Source organism: Dendronephthya gigantea, unplaced genomic scaffold (assembly GCF_004324835.1).
Source record: "Dendronephthya gigantea isolate DGI-Jeju-01 unplaced genomic scaffold, DenGig_1.0 000219F, whole genome shotgun sequence".
Classification (NCBI taxonomy): domain Eukaryota; kingdom Metazoa; phylum Cnidaria; class Anthozoa; order Malacalcyonacea; family Nephtheidae; genus Dendronephthya; species Dendronephthya gigantea.
In genome coordinates this window covers 220,451-245,373 of record NW_021163229.1, presented here as the reverse complement: position 1 = coordinate 245,373, position 24,923 = coordinate 220,451, and the positions used below count along the sequence as shown (strand labels likewise).

The 24,923-nt window shown below is 37.4% G+C and overlaps 1 protein-coding gene, 28 non-coding genes and 1 pseudogene across 29 annotated transcripts in view; 19 read left to right on the top strand and 11 right to left on the bottom strand.

Annotated features, from left to right (window-relative positions):
* Positions 1-24,923, bottom strand: part of LOC114539808 — a 247,148-nt gene that overhangs the window by 21,570 nt on the left and 200,655 nt on the right. The window lies entirely within an intron of this gene.
* On the bottom strand, positions 91-163 carry Trnat-agu. Its single transcript has one exon. It is a non-coding gene; the product is annotated as a tRNA-Thr (tRNA).
* Positions 319-391, bottom strand: Trnat-cgu. Its single transcript has one exon. It is a non-coding gene; the product is annotated as a tRNA-Thr (tRNA).
* On the bottom strand, positions 920-991 carry Trnap-ugg. The gene has a single exon. It is a non-coding gene; the product is annotated as a tRNA-Pro (tRNA).
* On the top strand, positions 1,974-2,046 carry Trnat-ugu. The gene has a single exon. It is a non-coding gene; the product is annotated as a tRNA-Thr (tRNA).
* Positions 2,824-2,895, bottom strand: Trnac-gca. Its single transcript has one exon. It is a non-coding gene; the product is annotated as a tRNA-Cys (tRNA).
* On the top strand, positions 3,011-3,082 carry Trnam-cau. Its single transcript has one exon. It is a non-coding gene; the product is annotated as a tRNA-Met (tRNA).
* Trnas-uga lies at positions 3,887-3,968 on the top strand. The gene has a single exon. It is a non-coding gene; the product is annotated as a tRNA-Ser (tRNA).
* On the bottom strand, positions 4,543-4,614 carry Trnaq-cug. Its single transcript has one exon. It is a non-coding gene; the product is annotated as a tRNA-Gln (tRNA).
* Positions 4,738-4,810, top strand: Trnat-ugu. The gene has a single exon. It is a non-coding gene; the product is annotated as a tRNA-Thr (tRNA).
* Positions 6,161-6,231, bottom strand: Trnac-gca. Its single transcript has one exon. It is a non-coding gene; the product is annotated as a tRNA-Cys (tRNA).
* Trnaq-cug lies at positions 6,546-6,617 on the bottom strand. The gene has a single exon. It is a non-coding gene; the product is annotated as a tRNA-Gln (tRNA).
* Trnat-ugu lies at positions 7,462-7,534 on the top strand. The gene has a single exon. It is a non-coding gene; the product is annotated as a tRNA-Thr (tRNA).
* Trnag-gcc lies at positions 16,012-16,082 on the bottom strand. Its single transcript has one exon. It is a non-coding gene; the product is annotated as a tRNA-Gly (tRNA).
* Positions 18,865-18,937, bottom strand: Trnat-cgu. Its single transcript has one exon. It is a non-coding gene; the product is annotated as a tRNA-Thr (tRNA).
* Trnas-cga lies at positions 19,004-19,085 on the bottom strand. Its single transcript has one exon. It is a non-coding gene; the product is annotated as a tRNA-Ser (tRNA).
* Positions 19,959-20,079, top strand: LOC114539867. Its single transcript, XR_003688987.1, has one exon. It is a non-coding gene; the product is annotated as a U5 spliceosomal RNA (small nuclear RNA).
* LOC114539877 lies at positions 20,326-20,452 on the top strand. Its single transcript, XR_003688997.1, has one exon. It is a non-coding gene; the product is annotated as a U5 spliceosomal RNA (small nuclear RNA).
* LOC114539848 lies at positions 20,695-20,815 on the top strand. The gene has a single exon (XR_003688970.1). It is a non-coding gene; the product is annotated as a U5 spliceosomal RNA (small nuclear RNA).
* LOC114539813 lies at positions 21,062-21,182 on the top strand. The gene has a single exon (XR_003688943.1). It is a non-coding gene; the product is annotated as a U5 spliceosomal RNA (small nuclear RNA).
* On the top strand, positions 21,433-21,555 carry LOC114539858. The gene has a single exon (XR_003688979.1). It is a non-coding gene; the product is annotated as a U5 spliceosomal RNA (small nuclear RNA).
* On the top strand, positions 21,805-21,927 carry LOC114539822. Its single transcript, XR_003688950.1, has one exon. It is a non-coding gene; the product is annotated as a U5 spliceosomal RNA (small nuclear RNA).
* Positions 22,176-22,296, top strand: LOC114539868. The gene has a single exon (XR_003688988.1). It is a non-coding gene; the product is annotated as a U5 spliceosomal RNA (small nuclear RNA).
* On the top strand, positions 22,549-22,669 carry LOC114539811. Its single transcript, XR_003688942.1, has one exon. It is a non-coding gene; the product is annotated as a U5 spliceosomal RNA (small nuclear RNA).
* On the top strand, positions 22,921-23,040 carry LOC114539871. The gene has a single exon (XR_003688991.1). It is a non-coding gene; the product is annotated as a U5 spliceosomal RNA (small nuclear RNA).
* Positions 23,290-23,412, top strand: LOC114539870. Its single transcript, XR_003688990.1, has one exon. It is a non-coding gene; the product is annotated as a U5 spliceosomal RNA (small nuclear RNA).
* On the top strand, positions 23,661-23,782 carry LOC114539876. Its single transcript, XR_003688996.1, has one exon. It is a non-coding gene; the product is annotated as a U5 spliceosomal RNA (small nuclear RNA).
* On the top strand, positions 24,016-24,136 carry LOC114539821. Its single transcript, XR_003688949.1, has one exon. It is a non-coding gene; the product is annotated as a U5 spliceosomal RNA (small nuclear RNA).
* On the top strand, positions 24,386-24,509 carry LOC114539869. The gene has a single exon (XR_003688989.1). It is a non-coding gene; the product is annotated as a U5 spliceosomal RNA (small nuclear RNA).
* On the top strand, positions 24,759-24,871 carry LOC114539824 (annotated as a pseudogene).

Below are 24,923 nucleotides of genomic sequence, written 5' to 3'. Positions count from 1 at the left end.
CTTTGTTCAGTATCGTTATATACAAGAAGCCGGTCAAAACACTCGCTCATGTTCGTAGATACTTATTAAGTTTAAGTTGAAAATGTGGAAAGCCTCCTCAGAGATTCGAACTCTGGATCCCTGGTTTACTAGACCAGTGCTCTAACCACTGAGCTAAGGAGGCACCCAGAAAAAAAGCTTGAGCGAATAGAAATGTAAACAAATGTTTCAAAAAACGTATTTTGGAGGTAAATTTTTTCACGGCGATTATTAAATGCGTAATGATCACAAATGTTTAAGTCTTTTACTCACCCTTACCATACACAGTTACAAAAATCAAGCCTTATCAGAGAGTTGAACTCTGGACCCCTGGTTTACGAGACCAGTGCTCTAACCACTGAGCTAATAAGGCAAACCCGTAATACTTTTGAAAAAGGTAAAATGAATAATCGGCGAAAAATAGTTATTCCTGCCAAGCTCAAACTATACGGAAAAATATTAGTGTTAAAGTTTGGTCGATCAATTCTGTAGCTTTCACAAACACCGTTACTGAGATTATCCTGTAGACGATGGCAATGGTAATCATACGGTGATATGATAGTTGAAAATGTTACAGTGTTATTTTTGAGTTACAAAATTATTCTTGGGTTATTATGAAAAATGTGCCACGCACTATAAAAAAGTCGCACGAGCCACGAATTCATTTTCCTGATGTTCAGTACTTGTATATGATGATTGACAAGGTCTTCATTGTTGACATGCCTACAACGTCTACATTTATGCATACTAGATCTCCTCCTTGCATGTATATTGATAGGATTGATGCTGCATGGGAAAAGTTTTATCGGGAGATTGCAACTTGAGTTCAACACTGCTTTTTTTCTTAAAAGCTAAGAAAGAAACTCAATCGCGCAAAAATTTCAAGTTATGAGGGCAATCAGGGCTTGCACGGGAATCGAACCCGTGACCTCTCGCACCCAAAGCGAGAATCATACCACTAGACCAGCAAGCCACACCTGGGGAATGAGTTCATTATCTTTCGGTGTGATTTTAAAAAAATCCGGTATATTACATGAAAAACTAAGTTCAAGAGACTTCCGTTAATTCGTGCGGAAAACATCCCATTTTGCTGTTGAAAACAATTCCGATAAAAAAGCAATAATTTCTGAATAGAGGTCCCTTTGACAAGAGGTAATTACGTTTTAGTCTAATCACCATGTTTATTTACATTATTTTTTTGTAACCGAATGGGAATCGGCATAAATTTGCGTTAAAAGGGTATAATATTAACCATTTCACATCAAGTATTAGAAATTTTAACTGCTCTGACTGGTATTTTTTAAAAAAATTAAAAAAAACACCCGCGCTGTGATGTGTAGTCTATATACACGCACATTATTAAGATAAAGTATTTACATGTATTCCCCCTATTCCAGGTATGGAGACCGGGTTTACAAATATAATATAGAACATGCATGTGTGCCAGAGAGTCATTCAAAAAACCTAAACTGCATGGATTGTTGATCAAACGTACGGCTGTTTCCCACGAAAATAAATTAGGATTTTTCATGCACTAATGGGTACCATAAAAATATTTAATTTTTCTTTAATTTTTAGAACAGGAACGAGCGAGCGGAGTTGAACCACTGACCCCAGTGACCTGTCAACCTGCAGTCGGATGCTCTACCACTATATGCTACCCTCTCTGAGCGTTCCATGCAGCATACCTGTCATATGCTATATTCTTAGATACCTGTAAGAGAAAGCCTGAAATAAAAAAAATACATAAAGACGGAGAATGAATGTTTTCAAAGAGTTTCTACCAAGAATTGAACTCCGATTCTCGAAGTCAGAGTCCGAGGTGATAACCATTACACCACAGACCCTAAAAAACTATCAAACTTACTGACGAATGTTGGCTGCATAGTATATAATTATGTAGTTTGCTACGCGCATGCACATTATTAAGATAAAGTATTCATATAATTATATACACCTCATTAGCTCAGTGGTTAGAGCACTGGTCTTGTAAACCAGGGGTCCAGAGTTCAACTCTCTGATGAGGCTTTTGCATACTTTTGTAATTACAAAAATATATAGGCAATTATAGCAACTATATAATTTATCCTACTCACAGCCCGAAGGCACAATATTATTTTGGGATCACTTTTGCTGGGAGCTTAAATTCTGCGTTCGGAGTTTAAATATAGTGCTTAAATTCTGAAACTTAAATAAAAAATAAAAACCTGTCCCACACGTAAACCCTGAAACTAACCAAATGGTATTGTAGACGTTCAATTTAAAAAAAAAACTAGAAAAAAAAGGAAAATTGAAGTAAAATAATGGTGCTTTACCAAGATTTGAACCGGGATATTTCGCACGCAGTACGACCTCTCGACTAACAATTCATTGTTGAAGCGCTGAAGCAGTGCGTGGTTTAGGTATATTAATTTTATAGTGCTCAATGTAGAAAATAACTCAAAAAGGCACGGTTACAAAGTTCCCATCGAAAGTGATCCCAAAATAAATTTTTGCAGCCTGAAGTGCTAACCATTACACCACAAACACCTAGAAAAAAAAATGAGAAATTCCTGGCTCTACAGTATATCTATGCACGCCCATTATTAAGATAAAGTAATTATATTCCCTGTATTCCAGGTATGGACTCCCGTTTTACAAATTTATAGAACATGCATGTGTCCCAGAGAGTCATTGAAAAAACACTAAACTGCAAGGATTATTTATCAATAAAACGGATTGTTGCAACGAAAATAAATTGGGGTTTTTTAATTCACTAATTAGTACGATAAAAATGTTGAATTTTTCTTTCATTTATAAAAGAGAAGGGAGCGAGCGGAGTTGAACCACTGACCTCTCGATCTGCAGTCGAATGCTCTACCACTGAGCTACACTCCCTGATCGTGCATATACCTGTTTGATGCTATTCTTCTAAAAGAACATTTCCTGCTGTTCTTAACTTATTCGAAATCGCACAAGTTTTATGTTCATAGCAAAGAAGCAGTGTGTAGCAAGCAGGGTGGCGCAGTGGAAGCGTGCTGGGCCCATAACCCAGAGGTCAATGGATCGAAACCATTTCCTGCTAAAGTTGCCCTTTCAATAGAAAAGATCTTTTCAGTGCACATTGCAGGTATCATTTTTTGTTCAGAAAGTTTATTTTTCTTAAATGGAGTGTGAGAGAAAAGCCGGAACTCAAAAACTACACTCTCCGATCGTGCTCGTATGCGCTAATATTTTCTTAGATACCTGTAAGAACATTCCCGCTTTTGTTAACTTATTCGGAACAGCACAAGTAAAAAGAAAATACAGATTTGTGTATATATCCATGGCATAGAAGCAGTGTGTAGCAAGCAGGGTGGGGCAGTGGAAGCGTGCTGGGCTCATAAACCATGGCTTTTTTGCCCGTCTAGCTTGAAAGAGAAGGGTCTTAACAACAATTTGCCAATGGTCTAGGTAATGATTATGCTGTATTTTCTTTTGATATTTTCTTTTGATAAAAAAAGTGGAACGTGTTCTCGTTCCAACATTGGATGCACTCTCTCAACTTAATTTAAGTATCAACCTTTTAAAAATATAGTGAGCTAGGATTTTGCATCAATGTAATCATATCAACAGTGTCCACGATTGTTTTTCCGTGTGCCTCATTACCTCAGTGGTTAGAGCACTGGTCTAGTAAACCAGGGGTCCGGAGTTCGAACCTCTGATGAGGCTCTTCATATTTTCCACTTAAACTCAATAAGTATCAACCTAATATAAATGAGTTTTGTGATTGGATTTTTGTAACAATAGTGAACAATGTTTACGATTCGTTCTTTTAGAGATCAATTTCTATAATAATTACTTGTGTTTTATTGAGATTTTTTATCATTGCGGTTCAACAGGCAATCATGTAGTCGTGGCCGAGTGGTTAAGGCGACAGACTTGAAATCTGTTGGGATATTCCCGCCCAGGTTCATATCCTGCCGACTACGACTTTTGTTATTCAAGTGGAATTTCGTGGCCGTTTCATTTTACGTTTGCGAAAGTATCACGTGTATCTATTATTAGCTCAGTGGTTAGAACACTAATCTCGTAAACCAGAGGTCCTGAGTTCAACTCTCTGATAAGGCTTAATTTTTTTGCTGTGGTTGGTGAGGCTGATTAAAAGACTTAAAAATTATTAATCATTACATTTCACGCATTATAACGCCAAAATCAAGTTTTGCAAACTCTATCACTGGATATGACCATTTTTTCTTATCCCATGCCATACATCGACTTCATTGTTAGCGATGAAATATGGGAAAAAGAACTTTTCCCATTTTCTGGCTTAGCTTGATGGCCTGGTGGTATGATTCCCGCCTAAGGTGCGAGAGGTCACGGGTTCGATTCCCCAGCAAGCCCGGCCAGTGGCCAATGCATCGAAACCATTTGCTGTTAAAGCTCAGTAGACCATCTAACTGTAATTTTTATTCAAAAACATATATTTTTTCTGAAATGGGCTATATAAGAGATAGTCCAGAACTCAAAAACTTATATAAAGACATAAAAATAATGATTCCAGTAAGGTTCTACCGAGAATTGAACTCGGATTCCCGGATTCAGAGTCCGAAGTGCTAACCATTACACCACAGAACCTAAAAATCAGTCAAACTGACGAATGTTGGCTGCATACTATATAATTATGTAGTTTAATACGCGCATGCACATTATTAAGATAAAGTATTCATATAATTATATTCGTGTTAAGCTTGCACATACGCCTCATTAGCTCAGTGGTTAGAGCACTGGTCTTGTAAACCAGGGGTCCAGAGTTCAACTCTCTGATGAGGCTTTTGCATACTTTTGTATTTACAAAAGTATATAGCAACTATAGCAACTATATAATTTATCCTACTCATACATACATACATACATACATCGCCTTTATTTAAAACACGGTAAACCATTCAGTAAAATACATATAAAGATGATAAATTACTCTAAACTATAATATATAAATTATGTGATCGATATATAAAAACCACTGTTCTACCAGGTTGCCGTGTGGGGGTCGGATTAAGCTAAATAGAATTACAATCAATTGTTAGAGATCTTTTAAATGAAGAAAGAGATTCAGAGAGACGCAAGGGCTCAGGCAAGCTATTCCATATTGAAGCTACACTAAAACTGAAGGAGCGTTTAAGATAATCAGTTTTAGGTTTAGGAACGAATAGTTTGCCATTTGTATTTCTGAGACTATAGTGATTAACTCTAGTGACAAACAAATCTTGTAAATACATATAGGTGTTAAATTGTTCCTGACTTTATACATGAGAATCGCTTTTTGCATTTTACGGTTGACATGCAAGTTATTCCAACCAAGTTTTTCAAGAACAGAGCTAGAGGAGGCATCATAGGGAGAGCAAGTTATAACACGTGCAGCTCTATTTTAGAGTTTTTGAAGTTTGTCGTTCAATTTACTACCAATGCCGTCCCAAACAGGAGCACAATATGAAAAATATGGCTCGATTAAACACAGATACACTCTAGCTGCTGTATCGTGGTTGACAAAACTTCTTATTCGTTTTAAAGCACTTATTCATGATGATACTTTTTTAGAAATATCGTCAATATATTTTTTCCAGGTCAAGTTTTCGTCAATAGAAAGTCCTAGTGATTTAGTACTCTCTACCTTTTCGATTTGTTTCTTATCGACAATAACATTAATATCATGGTCATCGAAAGTTGATAGTCTTTGACGAGAACCGATAACCATGAATTCGGTTTTGGCAATGTTCAAACTTAATTTATTAACATTAAGCCACTCTTTAAGTTTTTCAAGTTCAGTATATCTTTCAAGTTCAGTTTTTCAAGTTCAGTATACTCAGAGCCCGAAGTGCTAACCATTACACCACAGGACATAAACACCTAGAAAAATTACTGAGAAATTCCTGGCTCTACAGTATATCTATGCACGCCCATTATTAAGATAAAGTAATTATATTCCCTGTATTCCAGGTATGGACTCCTGTTTTACAAATTAATAGAACATGCATGTGTCCCATAGAGTCATTGAAAAAACACTAAACTGCAAGGATTATTTATCAATCAAACGGATTGTTGCAACGAAAATAAATTGTGGTGTTTTTTAATTCACTAATTAGTACGATAAATGTTGGATTTTTTTTCATTCATAAAGAGAAGGGAGCGAGCGGAGTTGAACCACTGACTCTCGATCTGCAGTCGAATGCTCTACCACTGAGCTACACTCCTGATCGTGCATACCTGTTTGATGCTATCTCCTCAAAGAACATTTTGCTGCTGTCTTACCTTATTCGAAATAGCACAAGTTTTATATTTATAGCATAGAAGCAGTGTGTAGCAAGCAGGGTGGCGCAGTGGAAGCGTGCTGAGCCCATAACCCACAGGTCAATGGATCGAAACCATTTCCTGCTGAAATTATCATTTCAATAAAAAAGATCTTTTCAAAATCTTATTCAAAAACATATATTTTTTCTCAAATGGGCTATAAGAGAAAACCAGAGCTAAAAAATTTACATAATGACATAAAATTACCAGTTCTAGCAAGGTTCTACCGAGAATTGAACTCGGATTCCCGGATTCAGAGTCCGAAGTGCTAACCATTACACCACAGAACCTAACCGTCTACTGAAAGACACAACAGAAATTGGTGTTTGAGACATTTCAACCCGGAAATCTAATCGCTGGTTCCCAATTGTGTATTTCTGTACCGCTATCAAAGAGAAACCTTTTGAATAGCATGAAAAAGTTCAATTTTTCTTCCAAATACGTATTCTGCAATCTTTTGACGACTCATCATATACATCTGACCCGCGCTGTGATGTATAGTCTATATACACGCACATTATTAAAATGAAGTATTTACATATATTCCCCCTATTCCAGGTATGGAGCCCTGGTTTACAAATATAATATAGAACATGCATGTGTCCCAGAGAGTCATTCAAAAAACCTAAACTGCATGGATTGTTTATCAAACGTACGGCTGTTTCCCACGAAAATAAATTAGGATTTTTCATGCACTAATGGGTACCATAAAAATATTTAATTTTTCTTTAATTTATAGAACAGGAAGGAGCGAGCGAAGTTGAACCACTGACCCCAGTGACCTGTCAACCTGCAGTCGGATGCTTTACCATTATATGCTACTCTCTCTGAGCGTTTCATGCAGCATACCTGTCATATGCTATATTCTTAGATACCTGTAAGAGAAAGCCTGAAATAAAAAAATACATAAAGACGGAGAATGAATGTTTTCAAAGAGTTTTTACCAAGAATTGAATTCCGATTCTCGAAGTCAGAGTCCGAAGTGATAACCATTACACCACAGACCCTAAAAATCTATCAAACTTACTGACGAATGTTGGCTGCAAAGTATATAATTATGTAGTTTGCTACGCGCATGCACATTATTAAGATAAAGTATTCATATAATTATATTCGTGATAAGCTTGCACATACGCCTCATTAGCTCAGTGGTTAGAGCACTGGTCTTGTAAACCAGGGGTCCAGAGTTCAACTCTATGATGAGGCTTTTGCATACTTTGGTATTCACAAAAGTATATAGGCAACTATATAATTTATCCTACTCAGAGCCCGAAGTGCTAACCATTACACCACAGGACATAAACATATAGAAAAATTACTGAGAAATTCCTGGCTCTACAGTATATCTATGCACGCCCATTATTAAGATAAAGTAATTATATTCCCTGTATTCCAGGTATGGACTCCCGTTTTACAAATTTATAGAACATGCATGTGTCCCAGAGAGTCATTGAAAAAAACACCAAACTGCAAGGATTATTTATGAATTAAACGCATTGTTGCAACGAAAATAAATTTGGGTTTTTTAATTCACTAATTAGTACGATAAAAATTGTTAAAGCTATTGTTTTTGTAGCAAATACGCATGCGCTTGTAAGGCAAACTCGCACTGCGCACGCGCATAAGTACGCACATGCTTCGAAGTGGAAACACGCTTAGTTATGCAAAATAATAATAGCTGAAGCACTGAGGGCTGAAGATATTTATCCCCGAGCCGGTGCGGAGCACCGTGCGAGGGTACTAATTCCGCTCGGATATTTACACCCACAATGTGGAAAGGGGAAATCAAAGTTGTCCGCCATTATGCAATGGACCTCGCGCTATGAACGGTCTTCTACGTTATGCGCATGCGCTGGTGTGAACTACTAAGCTCTTGATTGGTAGAGACAAAAATTTGAATTTTCAAACGTGAGTGAATAACTGTCATTTCGCAAAGTTTTGATAAAATTTTTAAATTTATGTTTTCATATATGTGGAATATATGTATTTTTAATTAAATTAGAGTGAAACTCGAATGTGGTCAGGACTTTTCACGGTTTAACAAATAACAAGACCAAATTTTCGAGTTTCGACCGAATTCACCGTGTATAATGAAGTCGGAAGATTTACCACTTAATAATATTTCATCCGACACTGTTTTAAAAAATAATTCTTTTGTGGTAAACACAACTTTAATATTCTCAAATGTATTTCACTATAAATCTGAATGTGTTATGTGATAAACGACATTATAATTTCATTTATAAACTCCGTTTTCATCATAGGCGGCCCAGAACTGATCTCACTGACCTCGCGCGACGCTTATGTTGTCTGAACAGTTTTATATTATGACAAGGTAGGCAACTCTCACGCCAAATAAGCTAAAAACGCACGCACGATTATTCAAGTTTAATGTGTTGTACTTTTTTTTTCTTATTCGCCATATTTTTATGAAATATTTGCGGTTTTGTGAAGGTGTTTGGGTCAACCGTCGTGCGTTTTTAGCTTATTTGGCGTGAGAGTTGCCTACCTTGTCATAATATAAAACTGTTCAGACAACATAAGCGTCGCGCGAGGTCAGTGAGATCAGTTCTGGGCCGCCTATGTTTTCATAATGACAAAAACCGTGCAAAAAACAGGTCGAAGACGTAGCGTAACATAAAACTTCGAAAGTTGTATGAGACGTCTGATGTTATATTTCATGGTAATTAATAATTAAAACAATTTACCATAACCATGACTATAGATGAGTGACCTAACTTTCAGAAAAAGGTAGGAATCTTGTCGCATTTTTGCCATTTTTTCACAAAAATATGAGGGTAAAACTTTGATTCTTTAAAAATATAGGGCCCTAGCGAGTTGCTATGACTACAGTGTTTCCACCTGAAGTAAAAAAATATTTCCATACTTTTCTCAATTTCTTTTTGTCTCTATACCATGTACCCTACAAAACCCCCAACCCACATAAATGTTCTAACAATCATGTTACCATCCTTAGCTTAACTGATTTCGTTCAACCATAGACAATCCAAAAGACAGGGACTGGAAACGCTATTGTTTTCGCGTGCGCTCTCCGTGATACGGCCGGCACATTTTGCGGGCTCATGTAGAACTCCATTTTCGAGAACAACAATGGAGACACTTCTCAGCAAAAAGACAACGCACGCATTTATTTGGTGATTTGTAGCTTCAATAACGCAAAGAATATGTTGGTAAAAGCAATAAGTTAACAGTTTATTGTTTTTTGTTTAAACTATCTTCAAATGGGGCTCTAAAACTTGCCTAAAGTAAGTTTAATAGGCACATATTTCGATGAAAACAATGGCGACACTCAGTTTAGCAAAAAATACAACCCACGCAGTTTTTTTATGATAATTTAACTTTTTTAATATAAGACGATGTTGGAAAATGCGATAAGTGCACAGTTAGTTGATTTATTGTGTCAAATATATAAAAATGATCCTCTGAAATTGGGTCGAAGTGATTTTATAGGGTCCCAACTAGGTACATATTTTACGAGAACAAAAAAAGTGACATTTTAACATCAAAACACGACGCATGCAGTTATTGGCGATTTTTAGCTTTTCAAGCGCAAAAAGAGGCTGAAAAAGGTAATAGATGTATACTCTGTACTATTTTGTTTACACAATGTAAGACAAAGTTGCTCAATTTATCAAAATTGTAGTTACAGTGTACAAATTAATAGTGCATACATGGCGGTCCTTTTGTGGTTGGAACTGAAAAGGGTTCATACTGTCGGGCTGACACACTAGTCTGCATGTAGTTACAAGTTGCAGTCGCTGTCCTAATGCATTCTTGTGTAATATAAGGTGCTATTTGTATGCGGTCAAAGACAATTTATTGCTTTGGTTTCAAGTTACCGGGTCCCAAAAAACTACCTAATTTTTACGTGCGTATATTTTTGATGCAAACACTTCTGGAACTGGAATTATGATCACTGTTTACACTCAAAATGAAAAATGAAAACGCACTTACCTTGAAAATTTATCTGACTTGAAGGTCAGGTAGAAATATAATATTTATATTTAAAAAAACCTTCAAAATATGCAAACTTTTGATGGATCTACTTTGCATTATTTTTTCTGAATAAAGAGCCCGGTTGCCTGGCAACGTAAAAATTTAACGTGATAAAGCCATATCACGGATGGCGCGTCAGCATTATAAGTGTTTTAGCTAGCGTTTCCAGTCCCTGTCTTTTGGATTGTCTATGGTTCAACCGAGGCGAGGCGTTGCTGCATGCATGTATTTCTAGTTATATTGTTTAATGTTTGTATATGAGCACCAATTATGCTTTCAAGTTTACATACGACCATATTAAACCATTTAACCAGCGTGGTTATTCATTTCAAAATATTTGACATCATAACCAAAGCATGGTTATATTGTTTAATGTTTGTATATCAGTACCAATTATGCTTTCAAGTTTACATACGACCATATTTGACCATTTAACCAACGTGGTTATTCATTTCAAATTATTTGACATCATAACCAAAACATGGTTGTATTGTTTAATGTTTGTATATGAGCACCAATTATGCTTTCAAGTTTACATACGACCATATTAGACCATTTAACCAGCAATGATATTCATTTCAAAATATTTGACATCATAACCAAAGCATGGTTATATTGTTTAATGTTTGTATATGAGCACCAATTATGCTTTCAAGTTTATATACGACCATATTAGACCATTTAACCAGGGTGGTTATTCATTTTAAAATATTTGACATCATAACCAAAGCATGGTTATATTGTTTAATTTTTGTATATGAGCACCAATTATGCTTTCAAGTTTACATACGACCATATTAGACCATTTAACCCGCGTTGTTATTCATTTCAAAATATTTGACATCATAACCAAAGCATGGTTATATTGTTTAATGTTTGTATATATTAGCACCAATTATGCTTTCAAGTTTACATACGACCATATTAGACCATTTAACCAGCAATGTTATTCATTTCAAAATATTTGACATCATGACCAAAGCATGGTTATATTGTTTAATGTTTGTATATGAGCACCAATTATGCTTTCAAGTTTACATACGACCATATTTGACCATTTAACCAGCGTGGTTACTCATTTCAAAATATTTGACATCATAACCAAAACATGGTTGTATTGTTTAATGTTTGTATATGAGCACCAATTATGCTTTCAAGTTTACATACGACCATATTAGACCATTTAACCAATAATGATATTCATTTCAAAATATTTGACATCATAACCAAAGCATGGTTATATTGTTTAATGTTTTTATATGAGCACCAATTATGCTTTCAAGTTTACATACGACCATATTAGACCATTTAACCAGCAATGTTATTCATTTCAAAATATTTGACATCATAACCAAAGCATGGTTATATTGTTTAATGTTTGTATATCAGTACCAATTATGCTTTCAAGTTTACATACGACCATATTAGACCATTTAACCAGCGTGGTTATTCATTTTAAAATATTTGACATCATAGACAAACAATCAGTCATAATAGCGACAGTAACGTTGAGAACTTACACAAAATCGGCTCTTACACTATTGCGTAATTTTCTGACTGGTCGAACTCATTGCCATCTTCATGGTATGTTTTCTAAACAAAGAAAAATAACTTGTGGCATTCCCCAGGGAAGTATACTTGGCCCTCTTCTATTCTCCCTCTATATGAAGGACTTGCCAAATTGCCTTAAACACACAACACCCAGACTGTTTGCGGATGACACTAGTTTAACATCGGCAGGAGAAACATTGGATGAAGTGGAGAAAGGGCAAATGAGGACCGGGAGAATGTCCGAATTTGGTTATCAGCAAACAAGCTTAATTTAGACATTGCTAAAAGTGAATACGTTTTGATTGGATCACCATAATTATAAGATAAATAATTTGAATGTTCAACCATCAATCAAAATTGATAATCAATTAGTAAGAAGACTTAAACATACAAAAGCGCTAGGAGTACAAATACAGCGTGTATCAAAAAAAAGGAGACTTTTAGAAATCAAGCTATTGTTAAAATTTGCACAATTGCATTTGCACATATGCTGAACCGCAGTGCGTGAAATATTGAAGGCGTGCATGCATACATTAGAAAAAGGAGACCTTTAGAAAATGAATTGACGTTTGTACACAAGATTGTCTGCTCCTGGGAATTTGAAAATAACTTTAACAGCATAAAGAAAAATAACGACCCAAAAATATTCAAATGATTAAGCACAAATGACTAAGCACAAAAGCGATAACAGTATGCATGGTAGATTGTTTAGCTGTTCCTTCAAAAAATGAACAAATATTTGCCATTAATTTTTAACACTGCGTGCGAGTATTAGGGCTGTTCACATGAGTTAGAATTGACTTTGAATCCGGAATGGCTCAGCATTCCATTTTACAAACCCTGGCTATGAAAATGTTTACATGAGTTAGGAATGAATTACAACTTGATCTGACACAGATTCACTTGACATTTCGATCCGGATTGAAAATTACTGATAAATTGAACATCAAAAGAACTGAATGTAATGGACTATGTCCTTCAACGTGGCCTCCATTTATCTCAACACAAACTATCGTACGCTTGTGCATATAGCGAACTGCTTTTCTGATGACGGCAGGCCGCCCTTGTAAAGCATTACACTGTTCAATTATTACACTCGTTGCTTCATTCGAGTATTTTCGCACGTTTTTAAAAGTTGTACTTTTTACTGGTGGATTGCGATCACGAAACCTTTCTCGAAAAGCGTTTTGCACCTCAGCTATACTGCGAGTCTGGGTATAAGTTAAGACTACAAAAACTCTTTGCTCCGAAGTCAGTTGAACCATGTTTGTACTGGTGTGCTTAGTCATTTGAATATTTTTGGGTCGTTATTTTTGCTTATGCTATTAAAGTTATTTTCAAATTCCCAGGAGCAGACATGCAATCTTGTGTACAAACGTCAATTCATTTTCTAAAGGTCTCCTTTTTCTAATGTATGCATCAATATTTCACGCACTACGGTTCAGCATAAGTGCAAATGCAATTGAAAAGGCATTCAAATTTTAACAATAGCTTGATTTCTAAAGGTCTCCTTTTTTTTGATACACCCTGTAGATGAGCACTTAAATTGGTAGAAGCACATTTACTTTATTGCAAGTAAACTCATTCGGCAGGAATTGGTGCTATTAAAAAGGCTAAGGAGTTTGTTGATCGGAATACTTTAGTGTTGATATACAATGCCTTATTTCAGCCTCATTTTGATTATTGTTGTGAAGTTTGGGATGTGATAGGTAAGACGCTTAGTGATCGTCTTCAAAGGTTGCAATATAGGGCGACATAAAATCCTAACTTATGTTTAAAACGATTAATAATCTAGCTCCTCGAAGATTGAGAGATCTATTTTAACATTCTAATACGATGTATGATTATGATTTGAGAGGGTCCTTAACTAGCTTATGTCTTCCCAAGCCCAGGACGGATTACTTGAAAAAAGGTTATAGCTACAACGGTGCTTATGTCTGGAACCAAATTCCGGAGGACATAAGAACGTTGTCATCTTATAATTCATTTTGTGAAAAGCTTTCCTCCTCGACCTTTCAATTTATAAATCCTCTTGTGTAAATTAATTTTTAAAAGTACACTTTTTCTCCATTAATCTCATATAATATACAGGGTGTATAAAAAAAAACGCAACCACTTAATATTCTAAAATTCATATTGTTCATAAGCTCAATAGATTTTATGCCCCTGGGATTTTAAAATGGCTTTTAATCGTACAGTTCAACTGCTAATGGTCAAATCAGCTAAACTAATAATGGTGCAGCTAACAACCGAACATGATAACTTGAATGCTAACTGTCGACCTTGTAAGATTCATTGTAAATAAAATTTTGCTCGTTAAATACTTTCAATTCAGCTCGTTGGTTTACAAACCCGACTTTGTTTACCAACGATTGTGCCGCTAGAATATGATTACAAGCTTCTTGCATTTCCGGGGCCAAACGTCTTTTGTGTTGTAGAACAAAGAGGATATATTCATGAATATTAAGTGGTTGCGTTTTTTTTGATACACCCTGTAGTTTACACTTTCATGTTTATAAAAAATTATGTTTATAAGTATTGTACGTATATTGTAGATAGATTAAAGTGGGTGGGATTTGATTTGGTAAAGTAGTGCACACCCCTTTTGAAAACCACCTTTATTGTTGAAAAGATTTTGTGTGTGTAAATAAAGTTTGAAGGAACGAATGAAATCTGATGGGAGTTGCATGCGCTAGCGGGGAATCAAACCCCATGCAGTCTCCCGCGTGGCAAGCAAAAATTCTACCACAGAACCGCTAGCGCAACGCCACATATTGTGGTCAATTTTGGCAATCAGCTTACTCCGCTGTATGAAACATATTTTCAATCAACGTCTTATGTTTTACAGGAGTTCATTATCAATTGTGCGTATATTTTGCGTGTTCTAGAAAATGTTGGTATTACACCCATAAATTAGGTCCCATGCTACACGAATCAAACTTAGAAATTCAATTTTCAATTTCGTAAAGAGTGATCTGTCTTTTACGCAGTGCTTGAACAGATGTAAGGAAAGGCAATAACTGGGGGATTAGCTCAAATGGTAGAGCCTACGCTTAGCATACGCGAGGTTGCGGGATTGACGCCCACATCCTCCGAAACATTACGCTTTGGATCTCAAATCATTCTTCAGAAAACCGTTACTTTGCATTCGTAATATTTAAAAATGATATAATTTATATACCTAAGTTTTTAATATTATTATCAAAATTCTAATTAATAGAATTAACAATTAAATGACAAATACTTATTGATCAATAATGAAGCTGGCCGTTATCAGACTTCGATAGTTCAGTTGGCAGAGCGGGGGGTAGTAGATAAGCAAGCAAACATCTCTAGGTGGCTGGTTTATATCCGGTTCGAAGGATAGTTGCATGGAAAATATTTTGAAAAATATTTTACTGCCTTTGTCAAATTGATTTGCTGGCAATAGAGAATGAACTAAAATGAAATAAAATTATTTTTCCGGTTAGCTTAGTATGTCTGCAAAATGTTGAAAATAAAGCTTTTATTTTGCGGTTTAGGCAAATAGTTTGTTTGGATAATTAAATGTAAAAAACCCCAAAAAAAGATATGTGTTATTGTAACAATGGATTTCAATGCTTTACGGCTGCTGTGAGGGATTAGCTCAAATGGAAGAGCGCGCACATTGCATGCGCGAGGTAGCGGGATCGATGCCCGCATCCTCCATATTTTTCCCTTTATAACAATTAAAAACACATTAAATTCTCGAAAACGCAACTCAACTTTATTCGTTCAAAATATCAATTTCCTTTTTAACAAACTCGATGAAACGCGATTCTTCATATTCTTGTCAGTGTTCGTGTCCTGCAATAATACTCATTCAGGTGTTAAATATATTGCCGTAAACGGCTCTTTTTGCCGGATAATTATGAAAACGGATTTCCCACGACGGGAATCGAACCCGGGCAATGGCGGTGAAAACGCCAGATCCTAGCCAGTAGACCACACGGGAACTTGCTATGCCTTATGTAACAGTGTCGTTTTTTTCAAAATTACCCTTTTCTTCTGATAATTTTGGTACCCCACAGAAAGTGTGAAATAGAAACCACATGATGGGTGTTATTAATCAGGACGATGCATCCGAGGGGAATTTTATGCGCTAGCGGGGAATCGAAGCCCGGTCTCCCGCGTGGCAAGCGAGAATTCTACCACTGAACCACCAGCGCAACGCCACGTAATGTTGTTAATTTCGGCAATCATGTTACTCCGCTGTATGAAACATATTTTCAAATTACACCCATAAATTAGGTCCCATGCTACACGAATCAAACTCAGAAATTATATTTTTAATTTCGTAAAGAGTGATCTATCGTTTACCGATTGCTCGAAAAAATGTAAGGAAAGGCAGCAACTGGGGGATTAGATCTTTGGATCTCAAATCATTCTTCAGAAAACCGTTGCTTCGCATTAAAAGTTTTTCGTAATATTTTTAAAAATAATATTTATATTTTTACCCTGCGTGCTACACACTGCCCCGGTGCTATGAATATATACGCAGATAGATATTTTCTTTTCATTAGCGCTATTCCGAATAAGGTAAGAACGGGGGAAATCTTATCAGAGAGTTGAACACCGGACCTCTGGTTTACGAGACCAGTGCTCTAACCATTCAGACAATAAGGCATACACATGACGCTTTTACAATTGTAAAAACGAATCATCGTCAAAAAATAGTTATCCCTTCCAAGTTAATTCTGCTTATTTTCCGATGTTCAGTTCTTGTAAAATGAATGACAACGTCTTCATGGATGACATTTCTTTACTATGAATACATTTGTGCATGCATAGTATATCTCCTCGTTGTATTTTTCTATATGGGATTGACACTGCATGGGATCAAAGTTTTTTGGGAAGATCAACACTGCTTTTTGTCTTGAAGAAGGAAACTCAATCTTTGAAAAATTTCAAGTTGGGAAGGCAATCAGGGCTTGCACGGGAATCGAATCCGTGTCCTGCACCCAAGGCGAAAAAAGTGCAGTAGCTTACGGTAATTTATCAAAAATTCCGGCAAACGGTAAATGAAAAATTAAAGTTCCGTTGACTCGTGCGGCAAACAGCCTAATATCATACTCTTAAAAGCGAGCATATAAAGGAGAAATAATTTCTGAATAGGGTTCCTTATAAGAAGAGGCAATTTCGCTCTAGACCAAACAGCATGTTTGTTTACATTTTTAGTAACCGAATCAGAATGCGTAAATTTGACTACTTAGGTTAAAAGGGTACAGTATATTTACCATTTTACACCAAGTTTTAAAAATTTAGACTACTCTGATTGTCTTTCCCTAAAAAATCCAAAAAATATATCGTATAGTATAAGACGAAATTCCACCCGCTGGCAAAAAAATTTTTCCGTGTTATGAAATCTTTACAATAAAATATACAATAAAACACAAGCAAGTATTATAGGAATTTGTTTCTGAAAGAACGAATCATAAACATTGCAGTTCACTATTGTTACAAAAAGTCAATCACAAAAGTCGTTCATATTATTGAGTTTAAGTGGAAAATGTGAAAAGCTCGTCAGAGATTCGAACTCCGGACCCCTGGTTTACAAGACCAAGGGCCGGTTGTATCAAGCTCGTTTAGCTTAAACGTTGGTTGGCACGCTTCCACTGCCCCACCCTGCTTGCTACACACTGCTTCTATGCCATGGATATATACAGAGATCTGTATCATCTTTTTACTTGTGCTGTTCCGAATAAGTTAAGAAAAGCGGGAAATGTTCCTACAGATATCTAAGAAAATATCCGCGCATGCCGGTATGCACGATCGGGGAATATAGTTTTTGAGTTCCGGCTTTTCTCTTACACTGAATTTAAGAAAAATTAGTTTTCTGAACAAAAAATCTCACCTAGAATGTGCACTGAAAAGATCTTTTTCATCGATACGACAACTTTAGCAGGAAATGGTTTCGATCCACAGACCCCCGGGTTATGGGCCCAGCCCGCTTCCTCTGCGCCACCCTGCTTGCCACACATTGCTTCTATTTCGAATAAGGTAAGAACAACAGGAATTGTTCTTTCGGGTTCCCAGGAGAATAGCATCACACAGGTATGCACGATCAGGGAGTATAGCTCAGTGGTAGAGCATTCGACTGCAGATCGAGAGGTCAGTGGTTCAAATCAGCTCGCTCCTTTCTCTTTTATAAATGAAAGAAAAATTCAACATTTCACATCATCAGGCACCATACCTGGAATAGGGGGAATATATATAAATACTTCATCTCAATAATGTGCGTGTATAGACTATACATCACAGCGGTCAGATGTGTATGATGAGCTGTCAAAAAATTGCGAATACGTATTGAGAAAAAATTGAACTTTTTTATGCTATTCAAAAGTTTTTTCTTTGATAGCGGTACGGAAATACACAATTGTGAACCAGCGATTAGATTTCCGGGTTGAAATGTCTTAAACACCAATTTCTGCGGTGTCTTTTAGTAGATGGTTAGGTTCTGTGGTGTAATGGTTAGCACTTCCGACTCTGAATCCGGGAATCCGAGCTCAATTCTCGGTAGAACCTTCCTGGAATTATTAATTTTTTGTCTTTATTTAGGTTTTTGAGTTCTGGATTATCTCTTATAGCCCATTTCAGAAAAAAAAAATGTTTTTGAATAAAAATGACAATTAGATGGTCTACTGAACTTTATCAGAAAATGCTTTCGATGCATTGCCCGGGCTTGCACGCGAATCGAACCCGTGATCTCTCGCACCCTAGACGAGAATCATACCACCAGGCCATGAAGCCAAGTCGGAAGATGTCAACGTTCTTTTTCCCATACTTCATCGCTAACAATGAAGTCGATGTATGGCACGGGATAAGAAAAAATTGTCATATCCAGTGGTAGAGTTTGCAAAACTTGATTTTTGCGTTATAATGCGTGAAATGTAAAGATTAATAATATTTAAGTCTTTTACTCACCCTCACCATACAAAGACAAAAAAATTAAGCCTTATCAGAGAGTTGAACTCCGGACCACTGGTTTACGAGACCAGTACTCTAACCACTGAGCTGATAAGGCAAACGCGTGATGCTTTCTTAAACGTAAAATGAAACGGCCACGAAATTCCACTTGCATAACAAAAGTCGTAGTCGGCAGGATTTGAACCTGCGCGGGAATATCCCAACAGATTTCGAGTCTGTCGCCTTAACCACTCGGCCACGACTACATAATTGCCTGTTGAAACGCAATGATAAAAAAGCACAATAAAACACAGGTAATTATATTATAGAAATTAATTTCTAAAGGAACGAATAGTAAACATTGTTCATTATTGTTGCAAAAAGCCAATAACAAAACTCATTTATATTAGGAAGATACTTATTGAGTTTAAGTGGAAAATGTGAAGAGCCTGGTAAGAGATTCGAACGCCGGACCCCTGGTTTACTAGACAAGTGCTTTAACCACTGAGCTAATGAGGCAAATGGAAGAACAATCGTGGACACTGTTGATATGATTACATTGATGCAAAATCCTAGCTAACTATATTTTTATAAGGTTGATACTTAAATTAAGTTGAGAGAGTGCATCTAATGTTGGAACAGGAACACGTTCCACTTTTTTTTTCAAAAGAAAATACAGCATAATAATTAACTACACCATTGGCAAATTGTTGTTAAGACCGTTCTCTTTCAAGCTAGACGGGCAAACAGGCCATGGTTAATGGGCCCAGCACGCTTCCACTGCCCCACCCTGCTTGCTACACAATGCTTCTATGCCATGAATATAAAACTTGTGCTATTTCGAATAATGTAAGAACAGCAGGAAATGTTCTCTCAGGTACCTAGGAGAATAGCATCACAGAGGTATGCACGATCTGGACACCTTTCAAAAGCAAGAACATGAGAAGAAAAAGGTACTTCGGAAAATCTATTCACAAAAAATTAAAATATTTGGTTCTTCTGTTGGCAAGAATTCGCCTGGCAAGTAAAACAATTATATTCGTCACAATTGATAACATTGCGCGCGCACTTCCGTGACTACCGTGTTCCAAAAGCGAAACTATTTCGTTTATACAGCACTGACAAGCACCGAAGTTTCCAAGCCTTGGTTTTCCTTCATTCACACGAAAAAATCTTTCGCCTTTTACTAAAGATTTCCCTGGAGGAGAACAACACAATGGGCTTAAAGGTATTTTTTGTCGCCGGATTTTCCAGGCTGGTGTTTATCAAAAGTGTACGAGATCAACAGCTGGCGTAATCCGGATTCCCAATGCTCCTTTCCTGGCAGAAGGCTATTGATCACGCCAAAATATCAAAAGACACCCCACAATTGATTGAGCAACTGCTAATTATAATAATAATTATATTCGTCACAATTGATAACATTGCGCGCGCACTTACGTGATTACCGTGTTCCAAAAGTGAAACTAATTCATTTATACAGCACTGACAAACAGCAGAGTTTCCAAGCCTTGGTTCGTCTTCATTTGCACGAAAAAATCTTTCGCCTTTTACTAAAGATTTCCGTGGAGGAGAACAACACAATGGGCCTAAGGGTATTTTTTGTCTGTCGCCCGCCGGATTTTCCAGGCGGGAGTTTATCAAAAGTGTACGAGATCAACAGCTGGCGTAATCCGGATTCCCAATGCTCCTTTCTTGGCAGAAGGCTATTGATCACGCCAAAATATCAAACGACACCCCACAATTGATTGAGCAACTGCTAATTAAAAAACAATATATTCGTCAAAATTGATAACATTGCGCGCGCACTTCCGTGACTACCGTTTCCAAAAGCGAAACTATTTCGTTTATACAGCACTGACAAACCAAGTTTCCAAGCCTTGGTTCTCCTTCATTTCACGAAAAAATCTTTCGCCTTTTACTAAAGATTTCCGTGGAGGAGAACAACACAATGGGCCTAAAGGTATTTTTGTCGCCCGCCGGATTTTCCAGGCGGGTGTTTATCAAAAGTGTACGAGATCAACAGCTGGCGTAATCCGGATTCCCAATGCTCCTTTCTTGGCAGAAGGCTATTGATCACGCCAAAATATCAAACGACACCCCACAATTGATTGAGCAACTGCGAATTAAAAAAACAATTATATTCGTCACAATTGATAACATTGCGCGCGCACTTCCGTGATTACCGTTTCCCAAAAGCGAAACTATTTCGTTTATACAGCACAGACAACACCGAAGTTTCAAGCCTTGGTTCTCCTTCATTTACACGAAAAAATCTTTCGCTTTTTACTAAAGTTTTCCGTGGAGGAGAACAACACAATGGGCTTAAAGGTATTTTTTGTCGCCCGCGGGTTTTCCAGGCGGCTGTTTATCAAAAGTGTCCGAGATCAACAGCTGGCGTAATCCGGATTCCCAATGCTCCTTTTCCTATCAGAAGGCTATTGATCACGCCAAAATATCAAACGACATCCCACAATTGATTGAGCAACCGCTAATTATAAAAACAATTATATTCGTAACAATTGATAACATTGCGCGCGCACTTCCGTGACTACCGTGTTCCAAAAGCGAAACTATTTCGTTTATATAGCACTAACAAGCACCGAAGTTTCCAAGCCTTGGTTCTTCTTCATTTACACGAAAAAATCTTTCGCCTTTTACTAAAGATTTCCGTGGTGGAGAACAACACAATGGGCCTAGAGGTATTTTTTGTCGCCCGCCGGATTTTTCTGGCGGGTGTTTATCAAAAGTGTACGAGATCAACAGCTGGCGTAATCCGGATTACCAATACTCCTTTTCCTAGCAGAAGGCTATTGATCACGCCAAATTATCAAACGACATCCCACAATTGATTGAGCAACTGCTAATTATAAAAACAATTATTTTCGTCACATTTGATAACATTGCGCGCGCACTTCCGTGACTGCCGTGTTCCAAAAGCGAAACTATTTCGTTTATACAGCACTGACAAGCACCGAAGTTTGCAAGTCTTGTTTCTCCTTCATTTACACGAAAAAATCTTTCCCTTTTACTAAAGATTTTCGTGGAGGAGGACAACACAATGGGCTTAAGGGTATTTTTTTGTCGCCCGCCGGATTTTCCAGGCGGGTGTTTATCAAAAGTTTACGAGATCAACAGCTGGCGTAATCGGAATTCCCAATGCTGCTTTTCCTGACAGAAGGCTATTGATCACGCCAAAATATCAAACGACACCCCACAATTGATTGAGCAACTGCTAATTATAAAAACAATTATATTCGTCACAATTGATAACATTGCGGCGCAATTCCGTGAATACCGTTTTCCAAAAGCTAAACTTTTTCGTTTATACAGCACTGACAAGCACCGAAGTTTGCAAGTCTTGGTTCTCCTTCATTTGCACGAAAAAATCTTTCGCCTTTTACTAAAGATTTCCGTGGAGGAGAACAAGACAATGGGCTTAAAGGTATTTTTTGTCGCCCGCGGGTTTTCCAGGCGGGTGTTTATCAAAAGTGTACGAGATAAACAGCTGGCGTAATCCGGATTCCCAATGCTCCTTTCTTGGCAGAAGGCTATTGATCACGCCAAAATATCAAACGACACCCTACCAAAAATGATTGAGCAACTGCTAATTAGAAAAACAATTATATTCTTCACAATTGATAACATTGCGCGCGAAATTCCGTGACTACCGTTTTCCAAAAGCGAAACTATTTCGTTTATACAGCACTGACAAGCACCGAAGTTTGCAAGCCTTGGTTCTCCTTCATTTACACGAAAAAATCTTTCGCCTTTTACTAAAGATTTCCGTGGAGGCGAACGACACAATGGGCTTAAGGGTATTTTTTGTCGCCCGCCGGATTTTCTGGCACGTGTTTATCAAAAGTGTACGAGATCAACAGCAGCCGTGATCCGGATTCCCAATAGTCCTTTTCCTGGCAGAAGGCTATTGATCACGCCAAAATATCGAACGACACCCCACAATTTTTTTGAGCAACTGCTAATTATAAAAACAATTATATTCGTCACAATTGATAACATTGCGCGCGCACTTCCGTGATTACCGTTTCCCAAAATCGAAACTATTTCGTTTATACAGCACTGACAAAAACCCAAGTTTCCAAGCCTTGGCTCTCCTTCATTTCCACGAAAAAATCTTTCGCCTTTTACTAAAGATTTCCGTGGAGGAGAACAACACAATGGGCCTAAAAGTATTTTTGTCGCCCGCGGGTTTTCCAGGCGGGTGTTTATCAAAAGTGTACGAGATCAACAGCTGGCGTAATCCGGATTCCCAATGCTCCTTTCTTGGCAGAAGGCTATTGATCACGCCAAAATATCAAACGACACCCCACAATTGATTGAGCAACTGCGAATTAAAAAAACAATTATATTCGTCACAATTGATAACATTGCGCGCGCACTTCCGTGACTACCGTGTTCCAAAAGCGTAACTATTTCGTTTATACAGCACTGACAAGCACCGAAGTTTCCAAGCCTTGGTTCTCCTTCATTTACACGAAAAAATCTTTCGTCTTTTACTAAAGATTTCCGTGGAGGAGAACAACACCATGGGCCTAAAGGTATTTTTTTTCGCCCGCTGGATTTTCCAGGCGGGTGTTTATCAAAAGTGTACGAGATCAACAGCTGGCGTAATCCGGATTCTCAATGCTCCTTTCTTGGCAGAAGGCTATTGATCACGCCAAAATATCAAACGACACCCTACAAATGATTGAGCAAATGCTAATTAGAAAAACAATTATGATCTTCACAATTGATAACATTGCGCGCGCAATTCGGTGACTACCGTTTTCCAAAAGCGAAACTATTTCGTTTATACAGCACTGACAAGCACCGAAGTTTGGAAGCCTTGGTTCTCCTTCATTTACACGAAAAAATCTTTCGCCTTTTACTAAAGATTTCCGTGGAAGCGAACAACACAATGGGCTTAAGGGTATTTTTTGTCGCCCGCTTGATTTTGCTGGCACGTGTTTATAAAAAGTGTACGAGATCAACAGCAGCCGTGATCCGGATTCCCAATAGTCCTTTTCCTGGCAGAAGGCTATTGATCACGAAGACACAATTTATTGAGCAACTGCTAATTATAAAAACAATTATATTCGTCACAATTGATAACATTGCGCGCGCAATTCCGTGACTACCGTTTTCCAAAAGCGAAACTATTTCGTTTATACAGCAATGACAAGCACCGAAGTTTCCAAGCCTTGGTTCTCCTTCATTTACACGAAAAAATCTTTCCCTTTTACAAAAGATTTCCGTGGTGGAGAAAACCACAATGGGCCTAAGGGTATTTTTTGTCGCCCGCTTGATTTTCCTGGGACGTGTTTATCAAAAGTGTACGAGATCAACAGCAGCCGTGATCCGGATTCATAATACTCCTTTTCCTGGCAGAAGGGTATTGATCACGCCAAAATATCAAACGACACCCCACAATTGATTGAGCAACTGCTAATTATAAAAACAATTATATTCGTCACAATTGATAACATTGCGGCGCAATTCCGTGAATACCGTTTTCCAAACGCGAAACTTTTTCGTTTATACAGCACTGACAAGCACCGAAGTTTGCAAGTCTTGGTTCTCCTTCATTTACACGAAAAAATCTTTCGCCTTTTACTAAAGATTTCCGTGGAGGAGGACAACACAATGGGCTTAAGGGTATTTTTTTGTCTCCCGCCGGATTTTCCAGGCGGGTGTTTATCAAAAGTTTAGGAGATCAACTGCTGGCGTAATCGGAATTCCCAATGCTGCTTTTCCTGGCAGAAGGCTATTGATCACGCCAAAATATCAAACCAAACCGCACAGTTGTTTGAGCAACTGCTAATTATAAAAACAATTATATTGGTCACAATTGATAACATTGCGCGCGAACTTCCGTGACTACCCTGTTCCAAAAGTGAAACTATTTCGTTTATACAGCACTGACAAGCACCGAAGTTTCCAAGCCTTGGTTCTCTTACGAAAAAATCTTTCGCCTTTTACTAAAGGTTGCCGTGGAGGAGAACAACACAATATGCCTAAGGGTATTTTTTGTCGCCCACCGGAAAATAGGGCGAAAATAGGGTAATCTCATTAGTCGAGAGCTCACGTGACAACTTTATAATCGC